The following is a 21015-nucleotide window of genomic DNA, read 5'->3' as shown; positions in this document are numbered from 1 at the left end:
GACATATGAGCACAAAAATGACGTCAAAGCTCACAGAACCTCCAACTCACTAGGGGTTCATTTAGACCAATATGGTCATCCTCCAGATTGGAACAGGATAGAGGTGCTCCACAAAGGTATAGAGAAAAAGAAAAGAAAAATAGTGGAGGCAGCCTACATTACTTCCCACCCCTGCATCAACCATAGGGATGGGTTTATAAAATTAGCAGCAGAAGCATGCACTTTAATCACCACGGAGGTCAAGAGGACGATTGAGAACGGAGGGAGAAGCGGCATGGTCGGAGTTACATGAGAAGTATTGAGGATGGATGAGGGTATGGAGGAAGACGAACACGGCAAGGATGAATTATTTAAGTTGTTCATTTTATGTACTTTGAGAATGTCCTGGTAAGGACGAAACGTCAGTGAATAAAACTCCAACTGTTCTCTGTGTTTAGCTCACCGCCCTTCCACATACATATATATACATATATATGTGTATATATATATATATATATATATATATATATATATATATATATATATACACATGCATATGAATAGTGCTACACGGCCTACGGTTCGAATCCAGAAAGAGTTATTCAATTAAACAGTCAATACGAGTATATATCCATAATTTCATATATATTCATAGTTTGAAAATATAAGCCTTCACTACACAACCTCCCCAAAGTGTGAAAACTCATTACCACCACAAGTCTTCAGTACCCCGAAGCTCCTCCCCACGGCCTTGGGTCAAGGGTTAATAGTAAGTGAATTAACTCCAATTTGCTGACTATTTGCAATTGCCGGTTCGACGTCTCAGCAATCCGGCTGAGTTGTCAGTAGCTCTTCTATCCACTGTCACCATTTCTCCATCACCAAGCCTTATTACTCCAGAGGAATCACAACCATGAGGCTCTCTGGCTCCGCTTCTGCACGGTTTCACATTCTACATCCATTTTGGATCTTTACTTAAATCTAAGTCTCTTTTACCTTCACTGCATTCCTACCACCAAAACCAATCCTAACCTTACTCCGAACCCTATCTTAGCTATTCTCTGACCTTTCTTGTTCCACTGACCCCGTACTCGCAAAGTGTCCAGCTCGTAATTCATCCCTCTGATCCAACTATGTGTCTAACCTACAAGACAGCCAGCCCGTTGACCCAAATACACAAAGGGCCAACCCACAAGGTATCCCGATGACCCATACTCACAGTGCCCAGCCCATACGATATCCCAGCACACACGTCGCCCATCCTACGGGACCAAATTTATCACCATTCCCTTTCCCCCGCCCCACTCCCCACCTAGAGGAATCCCCCATATCCATCTGGGGCAGGACGCCACCGTCAGAAGCTCCCAATCTCGAGGGCGTCCAATAAAGTCCATCACGCTTTCGGGAAACTGGTCATCCAGACAAGAACCGGACACCTTTCGATTCAGAAAGGGACACGCAGCTTGTCCTCAAGGTCTACTTGCATTCCATGCGGCCATGAAAGAAAAAAAAATATGTCACCAACACCCTTCGACACCACCACTACCAACACTCACATCACGTTTTCAGTCAACTGCGTCCATTCCACTCGGCTACCTCCGACATTCAACTCCTCGGCCACATCCATTCCAGTCAACTGTATCCATTTCCCTCAATCACGCCGTTCAATCCCGCTGCATTCCCATCACCTGCAGTTCCACCACGGCCATCTCCACCACCGGCTCGAACCCTCGCTCCAGTCAGCCGCACACATTCCAGTTCCCATTCCCGTTCCATTCAATGGACCGACCATGACACTCGTCCTCAGAGTCCTTCCAGCCGTCGTTCACAAACAAACGGGCTTCACCCAATAGACTGAGAGGCTCTGGACACTATCTCTCACCCCCCACCTCCGACAAAGGTCACCCAAAACACTGGATGTTTCACACAAGGCTTGCTGGTGTAGTGGTTGGTGTCTTGGTTTCCCACGATGTGGAACCGAGTTTGCGCCACGCTCATGGCGTGAACATTTCCGCTAATACTGTACGGGGATGGGAGTGTGCCGTGAGCCACAATATCACTAGATTGTGAGCACTGAACTCTCACCCGGGAGGGTCATGACCGTCGGTCATAAGTCCAGCACGTCGCACAAGAACATAGTGACGAATCGCAGCTCATACGAAGCAGCCAAACCCAGTACCTGTCACTCGGACCAGTAGTGACTTCTGCAACCAAACCCAAGCCATCTCGATATTGACAATCATCATCCGTCACACAATATCAAGTAACACGCATCCATCCATTACCCTTATGTAATATTATTGCCTCACCAACTGCTTTCGGGCAGTTGTAGGAATAAGTTTTTCAAACCTTTACCAAGTTATAATGGTATTAACAGATTAATTCACTTGTAATTGAAAAAAGGTGTCCACCATTAACAGTCTTGGTATCAAAGGTAAACACGAGACCCAAGACGAATTACGGAGATATTTTTCTCATGTCTTTGGTATAAGAATCCGATTCCACATGCAACAGAAAGTGTCAGAAAACTCACTGACCCAACTATACAAGCATATCACCACCTACGTCCATGTGTCCTTCTGACAGAGCTGTGTGTATATGTACTATATATATATATATATATATATATATATTCTAAGCGAGGTGGCCGAGCCAAAGCATGTCTTAACGCCTTTTACACAAAGGAGATTCCCCAATACCATAATTCCATTAAGTCACATTTTACAGCACATGGGAACATAGTGGCGATATTCTTATCCCCCACCACAGGAGCCGCCACAGTGGTACCTAAAAACCAATGCATGGAAAACTACCAGCCTGCATAATTCAATCAGGGCAGAAGCCTCAACGGGATACCATCTTACCAGACAACATACCAATGCCATAAACATCCTTTCCTAATTCTATCTCATAACCCGTGTCCCAAATATCAACGAAGCACCCCCCCACACACACACCACAACCCATAACTAGAAACCTCTCTCAATTCAGACCCCATGCCAACGCACTAGCCGACATTTCGCCCACCACCCTATAACCTCCAAGTCAAACATTAACATAAAGTAAAGATCCCCCATCCCCCGTTTCAAAGGTTCGATGCAACCAGATACACGCCTCATCAACACACTTTATCCCCCCATTAAGCACTGAGCGCGGACGTGGCAAAGTTTATAGGAACTGTACAAGCAATGGAGTCTACGAACAGGGAGAGAGGCAAGGGGAAGGTACTTCTGTGGAGACACGAATCTGACTCACACCATATCTAAACTTACAAATATTCCTTTCGTTGTCGCGAATTTAAAAGAAATGGGAAAGGTAGGTGAAGAAAGTGGGAGGAGGGGAAGGGTGATGGAAGAATGGGGGAATAGTGAGTTCACGAGCGAGGTGAACAATGGGCAAAGACTGGGAATGAATGATGGGAAGAGTAATGTGAAGAATGGAGAAAGTGATGGAAAGAGTGATGGGGAGATTGGGTAATTAATTACGGAAAAGAAAACGGAAAGTAGAAGATTGGGTGGACAGTGGGTAGAGACAGGGAAAAGGTTCAATGGAGAGTAGAGCGAAGAGTGTGCAGAGGGTTAAATTCATGGGTGAAGGGATGCTGGAAAATATCCTCAAGTGGGAACATGAGCTTCGAAGGATGTGAAGTGAAGAGCAAAGTGTTACATGAGCGGAAGGGGCGTGGAAAAAATAAAAAGACTCGGCAGGCAACAAAAAGAGAGAAGAATAAGAGTAGGGATGAAAGGAAAATAGAATAAAAAAGAAGAAGAAGAAGAAGAAGAAGAAGAAGAAGAAGAGGAAGAAGAAGAAGAAGAAGATAAAGAAGATCAAGATGAAGAAGATGAAAAGAAGAGGAGGAAGAAGAAGAAGAAGAAGAAGAAGAAGAAGAAGAAGAAGAAGAAGAAGAAGAAGAAGAAGAAGAAGAAGAAGAAGAAGAAGAAGAAGAAGAAGAAGAAGAGGAGGAAGAGGAAGATGAAGAAGGAGAAGAAGAAGAAGAAGAGAAGAAGAAAAAGAGGAAGAAAAAGAGAAAGAAGAAAAAAGAAAGAAGAAGAAGAAGAAGAAGAAGAAAAAGAGGAAGAAAAAGAGAAAGAAGAAAAAAGAAAGAAGAAGAAGAGAAGAAGAAAAAGAGGAAGAAAAAGAGAAAGAAGAAAAAAGAAAGAAGAAGAAGAAGAAGAAGAAAAAGAGGAAGAAAAAGAGAAAGAAGAAAAAAGAAAGAAGAAGAAGAAGAAGATGAAGGAGAATCTGTGACGGAAAGGAAATTGGATGGGAAAGACAGCAATGGCGAGGAAGATAGGAAGAGGAGAAGATGGGAAGAGGAGAGAGGGAGGCGAGAGGAAGGGGAAAGGGGAAGGTGGAGGGAAAAGGAGAGGGGAGGGCTGAAGATCACTCATATATGAGATGAAAGGCGTTAAAAGAATTTTCAGAAGAAACAGCGAAAAAAAAAAGAAACTGGAGAGAAAGAGGACAAAGAAAAGAATAAGAGGAGGAGGGGAGAGAGAGAAAGATGGGGTGAAACACAAAGGAAGAAAAGAATGGGAGGATTGTGAGACTAACAAATAATAAAAGAAAAGAATGCTGGCGAGGAAGATGAGCAAAGAGATGGGTGGAAGGAGAAAGAAGACGAAGGAGAAGGAGGGGAGGAAGGAGTGGAAGAAGAAAAGGAGGAAAGAGGGGAGAAATGATGTGGAAGAAAAATGTGAGAAGTAAGAGGGCGACAGCCACTGGGAGGCTTCGAGGCTTCTTTGTGGCGATGGCAAAGAAGATGAAAAAGACAAAGAAAAAGAAGGAAAAAGAAGAAAAAGAAGTAGAAAAAGAAGAAGAAATAAAAAGAAGAAAAAAAAGAAGAAAAAATAGAAAAAGAAGAAGAGGAAGAAGAAGGAGAAGAAGAAGGAAAAGAAGAAGGAAAAGAAGAAGGAGGAGAAGAAGAAGAAGAGGAAGAAGAGGAAGAAGAAGAAAAAGGAGAAGAAAAAGAAGAAGAAGAAGAAGGAGAAAATGAAGAAGAGGAAGAAATAGAAGGAGAAGAAAATGAAGACGAAGGAGATGACGAAGAAAAATAAGAAGAAATAAAAAAAGAAAAGGAAAAGGAAGAAAAAGAGAAGAAGAGGAAGAATTGGAAGAAGAAGAAGAAGAAGAAGAAGAAGAAGAAGAAGAAGAAGAAGAAGATGAAGAAGAAAAATGAGAAGAAGAAGAAGAAGAAGAAGAAAATAAAGAAGAGGAAGAAAAAAAAAAGAAAAAGAAGGAGAAAAAGAAGAAGATGACGGCGAAGGAGATGACGAAGAAAAATAAGAAGAAATGGAAAAAGAAAAGGAAAAGGAAGAAGAGAAGCAGACGAAGAAAAGGAAGAGGAAAAGGAAGAATAAGAAGAAGCAGAAGAAGCAGAAAAAGAAGCAGAAGAAGAAGAAGAAGAAAAAGAAGAAGAGGAAGAGGAAGAAAAAGAAGAGGAAAAGGAGAAGGAAAAGGAGAAGGAAAAGAAGAAAAAAGAAGAAAAAGAAGAACAAAAGAAGAAGAAGAAGAAGAAGAAGATTATTCAGAGCCTAAGCTAAGGGATCCAACAGATAAATACCAATGCAGGAACGCCTCAACGTCGAAGTTCTCACACATCGTGAATTAACTATATGCGCGCCTACCTGCATGCATGTCAGTTGCCTGCCTGCTCGCCTGCCTGACTGCCTTACCTGCTTTCCTCACTGAATGCCTATCTGCATGCATGCCTACCTACCTGTCTGTTTGTCTGTCGGCTTGTCTGCTTGCCTATTTGCCCACCCGCTTGCCTGCCTACCCACTGTCTGTCTGCCTATCTACCTGACTGCCAACTCCGTGCGTGGGAGGAGTAGGAGGAAAAGGAGGAGGAAGAGGAGGAAGAGGAGACTCCGTGGCAGGAGGAGGTGGTGGTGGCGAGGCGCGGGCACGTCTTCGCCTCAAGTAGGAAATGGGTGCGATCGCGCGGAAGGTGGAAGGAAGTGAGCCTGGAGGAGCAAAACAAGGTCGTTGTGGCAGAAGTCTCCGGACGAGCGGGACTAAGAATCAGGTTAGTGGGAGGAAGGAAGGAGGAGAGGGAAGGGAAGGAGGGAGATGGTAGCTTGGAGCTGGCCAGGCAGGCAATCCCAGAGAAGGCCCAGGGGTAGGGTGTCAGTAAGGACAAGATTGTGGTAAGAGAGCAAGGGGAGGTACGAGATAAGGTAGAAAAAGTAAGGAGTACGATGAGGGATAGGATGAGCAGGAACAGGAGGCAGGGAACTCTAAGGGCACTAAAGCACTTGAAGTACCTTGTTCACTTTAATCAAACAAATGTTTACAAGAGAAAATAAAACGAAATTCTCTAAAGGGGAGGATACTCTCAAAAAATGCAGATTTTTAAATATTGTTAGAGGCTATCATTTCTAATATTTTCAGGAAGATAACGTGTTGAGTCTGGAAACTTGGCTCCTGACGAGCGGGGATGCTGAGGCGAGGTAAACTCGCATTCCGGGTCGACCTTCGGGTCAATCTTGGGTCAGTTCGAGAGAAGGTTTGAATTCGATATCAGGATCATTCCAGACTGAAATTCGAACCATTTAATTTGCTTGACGAGGATGCTAACACGCAAACAACTGGGTTCGAATGCAGTTAGTCTCCAATTCATTCCACCGCAAATCCTGTTTCCTTGATCAAAGCGCATTTGTCCTTGTAAGGGACTCCTGCCAAATGAAATCTATTGACAATATTGAAGTAACCTATCAATACTGACCGTGTGAAGCTGATAGCAATTATTTTGAAAAATATTAGTAACGCACAGATGTTATCATAATCTACACTAGATGAATGAATAATATATTGTCAATAGATAATGACCATGTGAGAACTCTTATTTGAGAGCTCTTTAACCCCCCTAGTGCTCTTGAACATGCCGAGGAAGTAAATTCTAGGTCTTTGTTAATAGTGTCAAGTCACTGTTAAGGGTTCTTAGTCTTTGTTAGTGGTACCAGTTAGTGGTTATCAGCGACGTAAAAGGCTTGATAGGGGTGCCGGTCGTTTAACATATCATTCATATCGGGGGGGGGAACCCGAAAGTCAAGTAAGACCGTCTGGCGTTAGTTATACCAAGGTATATCAAGTGAATCACAGTTGTGAGTACTTTCATGGATCAAAACCAACCTTGCGATAACAGAATTTGTGACTTCATAGATTCGAAAGCGTGTGTTCCATTGTACAAAAATTAATATGAACTTAAAAATGTATGTTTGTACAAAGGCCATCCTTATAAAAAGGGAAGCCTAAGACAAATTACAAACCCAAAGCAAAAGGCCGATTCCATCATTCTTTGCACATAGCACCACTTTGGGGGTGAAGGGTTGCCTGTCCCCAAACCACACTGCGGAGTCAAACGCTGTGCATCGAGGTACAGTTATTGACAGCAGGACACAACATCGGAGTCTGGTTTGCCCTCACCGCTCCACAGTAAATAAAACTAATAATTTAACTAATAGGATAAAAAGTAAAAATAATTTCGATTCTCACATCGCTAAATCTCAATAAATGGTGGTAAACACCACGACTGGTCAAAGTCACCTTTGACCTTCTCCAGTTCTGTGGATCATCACTGGTAAGCTCATTGGAAGACTCCTAGCCCATCACCAGCGTTTCCTAAGTAGATACAACTTTAAATACACGACGGTTTCTCCATGTGGGTGACTCTTTGTACTTGACCCAATTTGGGTTACCCCTCTGCGGCTGTGATTCTCAACCTGAGATCCACGGGCCCTTTGGGGCGGCCACAGACTCAAAACCGGGTCCACAAACAAAAAAATTAGTGAAAGTCTAGTGGAAGCCCAGCAATTCTGCTCGACGTTGAAGGTCTAGAGGGCTAAAGAACAGCATTATCTAAGTATGGGATAAGTAAGAAAACATAGTGAAAACCCCTGTGGGTCTACGGTATCAAGAATACCAGGATAGAATCATAAATCATCATAAAGAGACGTGAACTCAAATAATTTTCCCTAAAAAATAAAATAGAAAGAAATAAACAAATGAATATATTAAAAACATAAATAACAAATACATAAGTAAATGAATGAACAAATGAATAAGTAAACAAATAAACAAACAAACTGGCGAGGAATACAAGCACCGGAACTCGCAGGAAGACCTGTTGCTCCTTGTTGTTAGCCGGAGGACCGCTCACGTTCTCGATTCGAGTGTTCTTCCCTGTTACTGGCTCCACGTCCCTGTTAGTGGGTATAGGCCTTGTTAGTCTAGGTCCCCTTAGTGGTTTCAGGTGCATGTTTTTCGTTCCAGGACCTTGATAGTGGTTCTAGGTTATTGTTATTGTCTTCAGGTCCCTTCCTGTTAGTGGTTTTAGGTCCCAATTAGTAGTTATAGTGGTTTCAGTTCCTTGTCGATGGTTCCAAGTCTCTGTTAGGGGCTCTAGCCCGAGGTACGGGGCTAGAAACGCGGAATCTCTCAGCTCGAAATCCCTTTCTCAAAGTCTACAAGTTATCAGAGCTCCAGCGGGGTGGACGATGCCGAACTTCGGACCAGAGCGAGACCAGTGGGGAGCAAAGCGTTTCGCCAAGTGAGAAAGAGGAGAAGGGGAAGAAGTGGGAATAGGTAGGAGGAAATGGTGAGTTAAGGGAGACGGGATAGAGTGGGACAAGCAGTATGAGAAGGAGGTGAGGAGGGGGAGAAGGAAGAGGAAGAAGGGATGGAAAGGACGAAGAGGAAAAAGGTGGCGGTGGGAGGAGGAGGAGGAGGAGCAGGAGGAGGAAGGAAGGAGGGAGGAGGAAGGAAAAGAAGGAGCATGAACTGGAAGAAGATTAGAGGGAAGAGGAAGAGGAGATGTATGTGGTGGTGGATATACGGATAGATAGATAAATAGATAAATAAATAAATAAACACTTAGGTAAAAAGGGCCCTGTTGCTTTGAAATGGAAAGGAAAGGGTGAAAAAAAGAAGAAGAAAAAAAAAAAGGCAAGCAGGCCATGGGCGCAAGACAGAAAAAAGCAGAGAGGGGGGGAAGCGAATAGCGAGACTACGCGACCTAATGGCAATTACAGATTAGATGGGCCAAACCCCCTCAATACGGTTACTCTCTTTACGCACCCTATTCTGGAAAAGAACAGATCTCTATGTTGCTGAAGGGGTGGTCTTCACCTGGAAGGGGTCTTGATCGACGAGGGAGCCCCCCCCCTCTTCAGTTCGGAGGACTCCCCTTCAGGCATGAGTAAAATAGCAACTCAATAGCCAGAATAAAATAGGTAGAGTCCTTCACCGGGTTGAAAAAATTAAAAGCAGTAACAGCAGGTCTCACGTCCTGAGCTTCCATGGCGGCGGCTACGGAAAGCTGTGGAGGGTGTGGAGGGCAGGGCGACACTGCAACCTCGGAGCTTCCAAAAGGATAGACAGGCAGTTAGACAGATAGACGACACATACAGTGAGCGAGCGTGCAAGCGTATGAGAGACGGAGAGAGAGAGAGAGAGAGAGAGAGAGAGAGAGAGAGAGAGAGAGAGAGAGAGAGAGAGAGAGAGAGAGAGAGAGGAGAGAAAAGAGAAAAGAGAGAAAATAGAGAGAAGAGAGGGAGAGAGAGAGAGAGAGAGAGAGAGAGAGAGAGAGAGAGAGAGAGAGAGAGAGAGAGAGAGAGAGAGAGAGAATGCGTGGGGATGCAAATTTTGTAAAAATGGAGAAGGAAAGAACGGATGTCCGGGAAGTAGACGACAAAAGCACCGCAGGACTTCCGGTGGCGTGGGCAAGGGGAAAGGCGGGGGGAAAGGGGGAGGGGGGAAAGGGAAGGAGGATGGGATAAGAAGAGAGGGAGGAGCGGAGGGGTTTGAGTGGGGAGGGGGAGGGGGAGAGGGAAGGGGGAGAGGGATGGAGGATGGGAGAAGAAAAGAGGGACAAGTGGATGGATTGGATGGAGAAGGGGCAGAAAAGAAACCCCATAACAGAAGTGACATGAAGTCATCGTGAGTAGAAATGCCTTGGTCCGGGCCATGTGCCTGTGGTTTTCCTAACAGGAGCATCTACGCGATATTTTGACTTATAGTATCGCCGTGGTGGCACGTCGGTGAACAAGGAATTTATATGTTGTGTGGAATTTGCTGGTCTTTGGCCTCATATTACTAATGTGTAAGTCCTTACTGCGCCTGTACACAGGTATTTGTATCTATACGAAAGCACAATCTCGGCCCTGCCGAGCCATGTTTCTGTGAGGCTGTCTCCATCGCTATTCTTGTAACCAAGCCCAGTCCTGCTCTGTACCTTTAACTCTACGGTGCGCGTCCTAAGGCTCACGCGGTCAACTTTGCAGCCAGGTTTCCTCGGAGCCTGACCGCCCGACCCAGCCTAGGCCGACACTCGCACTAACCAGAATAAAGCCAACAAACCAAACAGAGCTTCATTCTCGCTCCTATCTCTTGGTACTATAGACCCACAGTAACGCACTGCTTTGTTACATGCCTTGTGACAGTCAAGGCCCCCAGATCACGAAATCCAGGGCATCATTCCTTTAGAGAGAGAGAGAGAGAGAGAGAGAGAGAGAGAGAGAGAGAGAGAGAGAGAGAGAGAGAGAGAGAGAGAGAGAGAGAGAGAGAGAGAGAGAGAGAGAGAGAGAGAGAGAGAGAGAGAGAGAGAGAGAGAGAGAGAGAGAGAGAGAGAGAGGGAGGGGGAGGGGAGGGGGGAAGGGAGGAAAGGAAGGAGAAAGGGGCACACGAAGAAAGGCAAGAAGAGTTAGGGATGGTCCCTATGACAGGAGAAAAGAAGCTGAGAGGAAGGGAGGCTGAAAATGAAAGGGGCTGTGTGAGGCAAAAGGGGGCTGAAGGTCGACGTAGGTAGGAAGCCCCGTCAGTTCCGTGGGTTGATTCAATCTGTCCATGCATCAACCAACCCCAACTCCACCCAACCCCAACCCCAGACTTTCAGTTCTTCATCCCTTCAATCGGCAATCCAGCAACTATTCAATCAAGCATCCCATCATTCGTCTACATTCCACTCAATGGTCGTCCATCTGTGACGGGGTTCACCTCTGTGGCAGTGACATTTGTCACCTTGCTTCGTCCCGGCCTGCTGGCCTGCTGGGCTGCCGTCCTGCCTCCCGCATTGCCTTCCTGCCAGCCTGCCTTCTTTCCTCCCTACTAGCCTGCTAGCTTACCTGTCAGCATGACAGCTTAACTGTCAGCCTGCCAACCTACCATCCTGCCTGTTTGCTATTCTGTATACTTCAACCCAGTCCTGGAATACTTTCCTCCCCGGTACAGTATCCACCACCTACTCCCTCTCCCTCACCGCTACAAAATGGAGTAACATCCTCTAAGGATTCAACACACCATCGTCGTCTATACATAAACAATGCACCTCCATCTACTGCTCCCTTCCTCCTCTTCCCCTTCCACATTTCTCTCCTGTTTCTCCTGCTTTATTCGTCCACTTCCTCGTCTATTTAAACACCCAGTCCAATTATACTTGACCATTATCTATCTACTAAAATCTTTCCATCCATTTCAACTATTATGTATTTCATTCACATTCTATTATCTTCCTGATCTCTTCCTCTTCATTTCCATCTTTTCCTTGTTCCTTCTCAATACTTCCACCCCATTCTTTATGTGGACTCGAGTTCCCAACGGCCACCGGTGATTACCACCTTAAATGTCTACCTAAGTACAAAGGGCAAAGGCATGTTTCCAGCCAAAGATAGTACTCCGTGGAAGAAAGCCTACCTTTCCTCATCGAAGTTTCTTCCGATCGATCTCTCCCTCTCACCTCCCTCCAACTCTTCTGCTGTCGGTTTCTATATTCTTTACTTACTCCATTCCTCTTCACGACCCTTCTTCTCTCGTTTCCTCAATCTTTCCATTTCTCAGTCAATCCTCAATTCGTTCAGACGTCCTTTCGACATCCATTAACCATCAATTCCTGGGTCTAGTCGCCCATCCTATGTCAACTCTGAAGAGGCAACGGCTTTCTATCCACACCCGGCACCCCACGCGCAACCGCTTCCCCAGCCGTCAATCCACTGCCTTATCCCTTTATCTTTAATGCCGTCAACCTGGACTCATCCATTCACTCAATCCGGATTGACCTTGTTCTTTGGGCTGATAGTCATGGGTGGGGCCACCGGTGTGTTGTGGTACCACCACCACAACCACCACCACCATCACCAACACCAACACCACCTATTTCTCATCCTCGTACTTCTCTCTTTTGACCAGATACTTTTTCCTCCAATCATCGAACGGCCTCTCATTCCCTCCAAACTTCAGGATGTCGAGAGCCTGTGGTCTCTCTCTCTTTCCCCCTCTCCCTCTTTCTCTTCTCCCCTCTCTCTCTCTTTCCCTCTTCCCCCTCCCCTCCCCTCTCTCTCTCTCTCTCTCTCTCTCTCTCTCTCTCTCTCTCTCTCTCTCTCTCTCTCTCTCTCTCTCTCTCTCTCTCTCTCTCTCTTCCTCTTCCATCACACCTCCCCTTCTATTCCATCACAGCTCTCCTTCTACTCGGAATTCCTGCGACTCAGAGGCCGGACGAATACCCTGATCCCCTTTTTCCCCGACCGGTCAACATCCACAACGTTTCGCCAGATACCTTACCAAGCCTCTGTTTCATCAAATGGTCCATCAATCTCCATTTGTGCCGGCTCGCCCACCTTTCCCTCCCATCAACTTGCTGTTCCTGCGTCTGTTCCAGTGGCTAACCGATCCCAGATACGCTCTGTCAATTAGTCAATTCTCTCTCCTTTCTACCGACTCGATCGTTGTCCCCAACAACTATTACGGGTATTGAGTTACATCAGTCAGGTACAAAAAAAAAAAAAATAATAATAATAATAATAATAATAATAATTATAATTTTAGCACCATCACCGTAAATTTTTTTGTCATGTAATTAATGATAATAATAATAATGATAATATTAATGACAGAAATGATAACAATCATTATAATAATAATGATAATAATAATGATGATCATGATAATGATAATAATCATAACAAAAATTTTTACAATCATCATCATCATAATCATAATCAATGTTACCTCGAATTTCACTAACCGCAGACCTAACTAGAAGCCAACGGTCCTAAGGTCCTCCTAAAGATCTCTATGGAAAGGCACTTTGAACTAGTGTCAGTGTTGTATTAGTATGGGTCGTTTTCTATCTTAGGGGTTAGTAGGAGGAGAAGGAGTAATAGCCGGTTGTAAGATCTCCTTATACGGAAAACAGAAGGATGAATAGTGGTAGTGATAAAAGGGAAATCTTGGGTCAGTCCGGGGATCAAATACCAGTTCCTAGGGCCTGCATCGTTAGATAAAGTGAGGTTGTTGATGGTATTTCAAGAAGAATGGTGGGGAGATGCATCATTCAGACGCCCGTCCCGGTGGACCACCACATGAAGGTACCCATAGTTAGTCTAAAGGTAGGGTTACACTAGTCAACGGAATGCTTGAAGTACAACCTTTACATTCGTCCATCCTATAACAAGTGATTACAAGCGAGTCCAACCTTACCGTTGAGAGATGTTCCCACCAACCAGGTAAAAGGAGCTACACCAAGCCCCACCCTCTATCCAAAACTCTTATTGGTAGAGCCTACGCTATGCCACTTTCTCTCTAATAATGCATATTTGACAATCTTTGCATCTCTCTGACACACACACACACACACACACACACACACACACACACACACACACACACACACACACACACACACACACACACGACTCGTGGCGCAGTTGGTAGAGTTTCCGGCTGCCACTACGGAGGCTCGGGTTCGAATCCCGTGCAGAACTGAAATAATTTAAGTATCGCTGCGCTGCAGGTAGTTACTCATACTCTCGTGAGCGGGGAGTTGGGGGTGTGGGTGCGTGTAAGGTCGCATTACCCATAGATCGGTCATATACGAGCTCTGAGCTCTCTTCCGAGAGGAAAATAGCTGTCGATCACGAGTCCAACACGTGATCCAAAGACTATGATGAATCACAAACACACACACGCGCGCGCGCGCGCACACGAATTATAATTATCGAGCACTAGCCAGAAGACGTTTTTCATCCACAGAAAACGGAAATGAAGGGCTGACTCAGTGCGAGAAAGATTATATTAATACGTCTTGATATAATTGGCATGCCTCACATCCCAAAGCGCCTCTTGCGGTCGTATCTTCTCTATTAGAGCACGGATAACTTCAGTATTCTACTCCATCACGGCGAAAAGTATTGATACCAAGCAAATTGTGAGAAGAGTTTTCATGCGTAAAAAGATCGAACAATGTTTACATTACAGCGGTAGTCAAACGACTGTTTGATTATTGCCACAATATACACTCCATTAAATTTATTTTCTATTTCAAGATATATCTACATATATACATACATACATACATACATATACCAAGCCTTTTTCCCCCTTACGAGGGAGGTAGCCAAAAAACAAAGGCATAAAAACAATTCCTACCCATTCCATCCCCAATGCACTCCACTCCCCTTCACCTTCTACCCTCCCTCTCATCTTGGCACCTCCCGGATGACGAGTAATCCCTACATCTTGTCCACTGCCCTGGGTCAGAAGCAGTGTCGCATGACACAGCACATCCACAGCAAGGCCGCTTCATTAAATCAGCGACACCCCCCTCTCCGTCCTCTCATGCAGAAAAGGAGAAGACGGGGAGAAATCCCTTCGGGCTGCGTCAAAATTTTCTCACACATACTACCTCATCCCCCCTTCCCCCACCCATTCCACCTCATGCATCACAACATCATCCGTATACAACCATTCTCTTTTCACCCCTGTCTTCTGCCCTCTCCCGTCCTTCCTTAACAGACATTCCCCTCTTCCCCAAAGCCCCTTTTACCCCATCCATCCATCTCATCCTAGGTCGCCCCCTCATGTTCACACCTTCCACATCTGCCTTCCATATCTCTTTTACTAATCTTTCTTCACTCATTCTTTCCATGTGTCCAAACCATCCCAATACTCTTTCATCCACCCTATCTCCAAACTCCCTTACCACCCCCGTTCTCCTCCTCACCTCCTCATTTCTCACTCTATCCAGCCTAGTAACCCCCATCATACTTCTCAGACACCTCATCTCAAACACATTCATACTCCTTCTCTCTTCCTCTCTTATGTTCCATCTCTCTGCCCCATACAGTGCTTTCGGCACAATCACTCCTTCATACAACCTCCTCTTAGCATCCATTCCCAAGCTGAGGAGTGGGAGGGAGTGAAGGATAGAGTAGAACTAGGAGTGGAGGAGGAATGGGGATGGTTCAAGAAGGGAGTCATAAGGTGTGCAAAGATGGTGTGTGGAACAAGAAGGACGGGCGGAAGTAGAAGGAAGGGTCGTGAGTGATGGGATGAGGAAACAAAGAGGGTTGCAGAAGAGAAGAAGCGAGCTTTCACAGATTGGTTACGAAATAGGAAGAGGGAGTCATATGAGAGGTACAAAGAAAAGAGAAGAGAAGTAAAGCACAAGAGAAAGGAGGCGAAGAGGAGAGCAGATGTGAAATGGGGTAAGAGTATGACAGAAAATATTGAAAGTAATAAAAATATGTTTTGGAAAGATAAATCTATACTATTAATTTTTTTATCTCTTACTACTGAATAAGCTGTATATATACATACATACATACATACATACATATATATATATATATATATATATATATATATGTATATGTTGTAAATATGAATACCGTTAACATACATCTTCAGTTTTTCTATCCCAGATCTCTTCCAAGGTACAGACTACAACATTATTGTATTGGGCGTTCCTAGGTTTGGATTCCAATCCAAATCCTCTAGCGTTGAACGAAATCCATCCCTAGGCTCGGAATCTAACCCATCCATTGATTAGTGTAACCGTAACTCAGACTAACAATACTAAAGAACAAGGTCACAGGGTTGGAGAGTCGAAAGCTTAATCCGGATGGTCAAAGTCGTACTACAAATGTTAAGCACAAATCACCCCAACTCATAATCGCGGTTTTTTTTTTTTTTTTTTTTTTTTTTTTTTTTTTTTTAACACGACCACCATGTCGTTCTTCATAGAATTTTCATTTTCACGTTACGCTACACCTCTTCGTGGTAAACATCGTATCCGGTTTCCTCACTCCTTTCTTCATCTTCCTCACACTATATCTTAAACTTCTTTACTGCTTCGTGTTTTCTCTTCATCCTTCAACTTCTAAATCTCATCCTCATACCTGAACCTCAATTCTCAGGTACGCTTTCCATTTCCTTCAACTTTGAGCCTCATCCTCAATCCTCAATTTCAACTTCTTTAACATTTTCTTTTCATTACGTGGTGTTCGCTTTCCATTTTCTCTTCATCCTCCCACGTCCGTTTCCCGCTCTCTCTTCATCACCCCGCAACCGCTCCCCGTTTTCTCTTCATTATGCTCGCTCTCGGTTACACCTGACCCTTGACTTCGCCGGAGAGGAACTCAAACGCAGCTGACAAAACAGAGGCGCCGCCAGTTGAAGTTCCCCACGTGTCGGAGTGGCCGGACGACACCACTCTGGTAAACACCCAACCCACCCCCCAACCCTCACCCGATTACAAGAGAAAATCAGTCAAATCAGGTGAGGAGTCAAAGAGGCTGAGATGGGGAGGGGAGTAGAGAGGGAAGAGAAGAGGGAATAGGGTGGAATTGGATGATAACGGGAGGGGGGAACGGTTACGGAAAAGGCAAATGGGGAGTGAAAGGGAGTAAAAGGGGAAAAGGGGGAAGTGTAGCGGGAGGGTCAGGAAAAAAGAAAAAGAGAAAAAGAAGGAAGACGATGAAGAAATAGAGAGGAAAACAAGGTAGTGATGGCTGTAAGGTTGGGATGCAGAAGGAGGGAGAGGTGCTCTCACAGAAGAAGTAGAAATGGTAAAGAAGGAGAAAGAGAGAAGAAAGGAGAAAGAAGAAGGATAGTAGGGAGGGAGGGTAAAGGAGTAAGGGAAATGGAAATGAAATGAAAATGTGGAAGGGAAAAGAGAAAAAGGAAAGGAAATGCGTAGGGAAAGGGGATGGGGAAAGAGAAGATGAAGTGGAAGAGGAAGAGGAGAGAGGATAAAAATGAGAGGTAAAGTTGGGGAATGGAGGAGGAAAAGGAAGGAAAAGATGGACGGGATGATGAAAAATAGGAAAAGCAAAGGAAGATGAAGGAAAGCGAGGGGACAGGGAACAATACGGGTAGAAAGAGGGAGTGAAATAGTAGTAGTAGTAGTAGTAATATATATATATATATATATCTTTTTTTTTTCTTCTTTTTGATACGACCTCCATCCTCGTGGAACTGTGTGATGGAAGCAGCAGGATCTGTTTCCCACAGACACAGTTCATTGGCCCCTCTCCCGCCAATGACTGTGGTCGACGACCCTTTTATTTATCTATTTATTTTTTTAATAATACATAATACAAAAGTTCATTTATCCTACTGTCAACCACCGTCTGCTCAAAATCTAGGTTTTGTATATGTGCTGATTTGGGCGGTGGGGACCTGGTACCTCTTAGGCATAGGAGAGCTGTAGTAGCACATATACAAAACCTAGATTTTCAGCAGACGGTGGTTTGACAGTAGGATAAATGAACTTTTGTATTAGGCATTATCAAAAAAATAAATAGATGAATAAAAGTGTCGTCGACCTCAGTCATTGGCGGGAGAAGGGCCAATGAACTGTGTCTGTGGGAGACAGATCCTGCTGCTTCCACCACACAGTTCCACGAGGATGGAGGTCGTATTTAAAAAAAAAAGTAGTAGTAGTAGTAGTAGTAGTAGTAGTAGTAGTAGTAGTAGGAGGAGGAGGAGGAGGAGGACGAGGAGGAGGAGGAGGGGGAGGAGGAGGAGGTGGAGGAGTAGTAGGAGTGGAATGAGGATAGTAGGAGTAGAAGAGGTGAGCTGAAGATTTATTCCGTGATATGACGGAGAGACATAGAGGACAAAGAGCGCGCCGTTACAGAAGATTATATCAAATAAATGTCTCCTTATATGGGCATCCCACTCTAATATTATATATTACACAATACGAGTACCAAAGAATTCGATGAGGATAGTTCTTGGTGAGGATATCAGACTTTGGTCCCTAAACCGCATTGGATGGGTGCCAATACAACTAGAGATGTAAAATGAGTATCCTCTTATAATATCATCACACTTTCACGTCCGACAATTGCCAAGACATTTGATGCAGAGAATTCCTCCATATCAGAATTTCGCAAAGGAACATTTCTGGATGTAGTTAGTGCAAGACAGCGTCTCCCAAACCAGAAATGTCAACCTTCGCTCGGTTATCATGATGAATGGGCTTCCACGCGGAAGCGCGCGCGTACAGCCCAACGAAATGTAAGTTGATTGGTGGCGTGGTCCGTGGTTACACTACCATACACTGAGGTCTAAGGAAGTTTCCGAAAGAAAAAGAAAAAAAAATCCGAATGCCACAAAAGAAGCATTACCATTACAATTAATATACAAATGCAATTACAATAACAGTTACACTGATACAATCACAAACCATGCTGATAAAAGACCTCCTGGCCCTTACAGAAGGGGGATGAAGAGTACAGGCTAAAATAATGAACTTCAACCCTGGAATATCGTAGTGTCTAATATGGATCGTAAGGCGATGAAATGCGATCAGGATTCTTTTAGTACAGATCTTTTTTGTTAATACATTTCTTCAGATCAATATATATTTTGGAACCAGATTTACGATCAGCTTGACGAGGTCGTCGTGAGGAGACGTTGTTATTTTCTTAAATGTGGAAAGCCTTTCCGTAGACCTTTTTTTTTTTTTTTTTTTTTTTTTTTTTATGCTGAGGTCACGACCTGGTGAGGGATGAAGCGCTAAGGAGGAACATGAGACTCAAATACGGAAGAGTCTGTTTCTTTGTTTCTTGTTTCGCTTACGACGATGGTGACTTGTTCTCTCATTCGCATGGCTTCAGCAACGTAGGCATGCCAGAAGAGAAGGCTAACCTCAAAGAAGATTCACATGAGCAAAGAAAATAGAACAACCCTTTCCCTGCTACCTAGCGATTTTATTCAACTGAGGGGAACCTCGGCAGCCAGAGAGTTACGTTGAACAAAATAAATATGTAAATATCTGAAATGGGGTCAGACGTGCTCCATGTTCCTTTAAACATCTAAAACAGCCTGTCCTTGTACTATATAATAACAAAAAACTAGCAAGCCCGCCCGTGTCACTTCCATGGAAATGACCAGATGAATAACATAGTTCATCTAGTAGCGTGTACGGAAAGTATCGACACATTCCTGAAATGTTTTTAAACGGAATGAAACTACTAAGCGTTTTTTATGTCGGATTGTACTGATATTTTAATCAGTTTCTAGGTCTGTATCCTGAACGGGTTTTTTTTAGTTTCCATGGAGATCTGCTCCACCGTTTTCGCTACCTTTTTATTTTCCAACAAATTCGGTCGACTATCAAAATATATGTATATACATTTTTTTCACGGGAAACGGGGTCTCGATTAACGACAACATCCTTCAGAGTGGGGTCCGGCTTTCACTTAATTATATCGCTCTTTTTTACGATTAATATTTACTCCAACTGCCGCCTTGAACCCGTCCTGGACGCTACAAAGTGAGGGGCAACGTCCTAGCCTCCCGATAGGGGGGGAGTGTGTGACGTTAAACCATATCATCATCACCAACTGCCGCCAGGGGATTCTATTCAAATGAAGGAAATTCCCTCGTAACGAAAGTGTTAAAGACAACTCAAACCAACCACGCTAAAATCTTCTTCTGCCTTTTGTTCTGGTATATGTTCCAGCTACCGCCAGGCAACTTTATTCAACTGAAGAGCCCCCCCCCCAGCCAACGTCAAGAATTTGTGCATGTACGATTTATATACAGATGAAGATGAATAGTAATGCCCAAGAAATAGTTTCTTTTATCAGAGATTAACAGATTAAAAGACAATTTCTCGCAGACACCGATCGACGAAAGTCGATATAAAAATAGTATTCTTCGACGTTGCAGATCATGGAATATATATACATGCATATACATATCTTTCTTTTTTAATGAAGAATTTATAACACGTAAAAGCAAGTTCCCTTGTATCCACAAATTTCAAAACTACTGTTAATTTTAAACCTATAAAACCAACATATATGATTTCTCAGTCACAACACAGAACTCTCATTGTAAGCAATCCAAGGTTAAAAAGTGCATAGAAGTTATATAAAGATTTATTCCAACCCAAACAATTATATACAGAACGTAACACACTTACGCACACACACACACACACACACACACACACACACACACACACACACACACACACACACACACACACACACAAACACACGTAGACAAATACACACGCGCGCGCACGCAAACACACACACAATCACACATACACACACATACATGCACACATGCACACACACACATACATACACACACACGCACACACACATACATACACACACACACACACACACACACATATATATATATATATATACACGCGCACGCAAACACATACACACATACACACACATACATACACACACGTGCACACACATACATACACACATACACACACACACATACACACACGCACACACACATACACATACATACATACACACACACACACACACACACACACACACACACACATACACACACGCAGACACATAAACACACAAGCGTGCGTGCACGCACGCGCACGCACCCACACACACAAACACATGCATACACGAACACACTCACATACACAAACACACACACATACACGCACGTACACACATCTGCAGATGATCGTAGGTCCAACTCTCTCAGAATGTCTCAGACTTTAAATCTAACTTAAATCAAGTTCTCAACTTCTACACTAAGCGGAATCAGTCCAGGAAAATTCCCGATTCAGAGGAGCGTAAAGATATACTTAATATCCATTCAAAACGTCTACTGCAGCCATTTTGACGAACTCTGTATTGCCACACCGCTCGTGTCAAACCCCGCCATTACGGTTTTTTTTTTTTTTTTTTTTTTTTTACATACGAAAGGACCACAACAAGGGCACCGTCTTTAGTCTGTCAACAAATGCTG

This window comes from Oratosquilla oratoria, chromosome 14 (assembly GCF_046742065.1).
Source record: "Oratosquilla oratoria isolate Oo_2021 chromosome 14, ASM4674206v1, whole genome shotgun sequence".
Lineage (NCBI taxonomy): Eukaryota > Metazoa > Arthropoda > Malacostraca > Stomatopoda > Squillidae > Oratosquilla > Oratosquilla oratoria.
This window is presented reverse-complemented; position numbering follows the sequence as displayed.